Source organism: Pongo pygmaeus, chromosome 17 (assembly GCF_028885625.2).
Source record: "Pongo pygmaeus isolate AG05252 chromosome 17, NHGRI_mPonPyg2-v2.0_pri, whole genome shotgun sequence".
Taxonomy (NCBI): Eukaryota; Metazoa; Chordata; class Mammalia; order Primates; family Hominidae; genus Pongo; species Pongo pygmaeus.
Window position 1 is genome coordinate 41,695,819 of NC_072390.2, and position 2,359 is coordinate 41,698,177.

The following is a 2,359-nucleotide window of genomic DNA, read 5'->3' on the forward strand; positions in this document are numbered from 1 at the left end:
AAAATTTAGGAAGTTATTGTTATCCATGCTCATCTAAGAATGAAAGCTATCTAGAGAAAACAAAAACAAGAAAAACAGCACATCTACACAGCATTTATGTATTTGTTAACTACTCATTCAAATTCATTCTATAAAGGAAGGAGACCTGGCTCCTGTCTTCTATGAGCTTTCAGTCTGAATCCTCAAATACTGTCTTACCTAGTGGCCTAATTATAAAAACAACTTGGTTGTTTTTGCTTATCTGTGAGCAAATCATGGTTATGAATCATGGTTATGATTCCGGAGCTCATTCCATTTTCATTCCCTGTAAGAGAAGCCACCTATCAGCAGAAGCACCTAATTCAAATGCTGCAGAATGAAATTTTTCCTGGAGTTTATAGGCTGACTATATTAGTCTGTTCTCACACTGCTATGAAGAAATACCTGAGACTGGGTAATTTATATAGAAAAGAGCTTTAATTGACTCACAGTTCTGAATGGCTGGGGAGGCCTTAGGAAACTTACAATCATGGTGGAAGGCATCTCTTCACAGGGCGACAGGAGAGAGAATGAGTGCTGAGTGAAGGGTGAAGCCCCTTATAAAAGCAACAGATCTTGTGATAACTCACTCACTGTCATGGGAACAGCATGGGGGAAACCAACCCCATGATCCAATTACCTGTACCTTGTCCTGCCCTTGACATGTGGGGATTACTACAATTCAAGGTGAGATTTGGGTAGGGACACAAAACCAAACCATATCACTGACAAATTTATAGATGGGTTACTAAATAGTAACTTGTGTATTAAAGTGAAAAGTGAAAAGTGTATTACTGCTTCCTTAAAACATGTCTGCAGCTATGGCTATAGAATTCTCAGTTGTTTGTTTTTTGTGGTGGAGTGCAAACTCTTGATGTAGATTTGCCATAAGTCTAGATGTATGGAATTCACACAAATTAAATCTGTTTATTATTATAAATATGCACAAATCCAAGTAGCAAAATTCTTTAAAATATCCTTCAATCAGCTAGCCATTTAATTTATTCAAGGAATTGTTATTTTGGAAATACATATATAATATACCTGGTTGATCCTTTCTATGCCTGAATCTTGCTAAATCCCATTTTATTCATTATTATCTGACTATTTTTTCAAAGGATATTTTATTTATACACATTTATACGAGCAAAATGCATTACAAGTTGAAATTATTTTTTTAGTTGGTTTAATTACTGTCACTTGCGTTATGGAGTTTTGATATAGTTTCTACTTTGACAAGTCAAACTTGACAAAAGCAAATATTGGCACAGACTCTCGGGTCAAAAATGAACTCCTAATGTGACAACTAAAGTGAACTGCTACAAAACCTGGCTGTCAAAATACAAGTTATGGCTTTGTAATGTAAATACAGCTTTAAAAGTACAAGTTTCTCAGGCACCCATCTGTCAAAAGACAGGCTATGCTACGTCCTGTGGTGCTTTGATGAGTTTGCTCACTCTTAAGGGTAGGGGCCAGGAGAACTGGGCTCCACGCCTCAAAAAGAAGAGGGCTGATATACAGTTGACTCCAGGTTTTATTGCTTTATGTTTTCCATGTTTCTTATGGTGGTAATCTATTATTCTTATACTGATAAAAGCTCCTGTAAATGGAAATGATAGAATTCTATTCTAAAATATGACTAGAAATCATATCTTTACTATAAGAAAAAATACTTCTTACAATTTTATTTTTTTTTGAGACAGAGTCTCGTTCTGTCACCCAGGATGGAGGGCAGACGCATGACCTCGGCTCACTGCAACCTCTGCCTCCCAGGTTCAAGCGATTCTCCTGCCTTAGCCTCCGGAGTAGCTGGGATTACAGGCATGTGACACCATGCCTGGCTAATTTTTGTATTTTTAGTAGAGACGGGGTTTCACCATGTTGGTCAGGCTGGTCCTGAACTCCTGACCTCACAATCCGCCTGCCTCGGCCTCCGAAAATGCTGGGATTACAGGCATGAGCCACCATGCCTGGCCACTTCTTACAAAATTTTTAAAGGAAATAACTAATTTTTTCCTGGCTCCTTTCAGGTAAAAAGATAACTTCAGCACCATCTTTGGTATGGTACTGAACGAGGTAGTGGGGATTAATGTCTGCAAAATAGATGTATGTGGCTTACCACCATGGGCTGTTTCAGGAAAGCTTTGGAAAAAGTGATTAACAAAATAGGCAGAAAGGATAAATTGCCAACATTTATGACACAGCATAGAGCATACGATATGTAATTAGGGAATCAGCTTTTATAAAACTCACATTTTAAAATCTGAGAAAATGACACTAACTACACAAGTTTCCCAATTTGCTACTGTCAACTGAACATCTATGTATTAAGCACAAATGT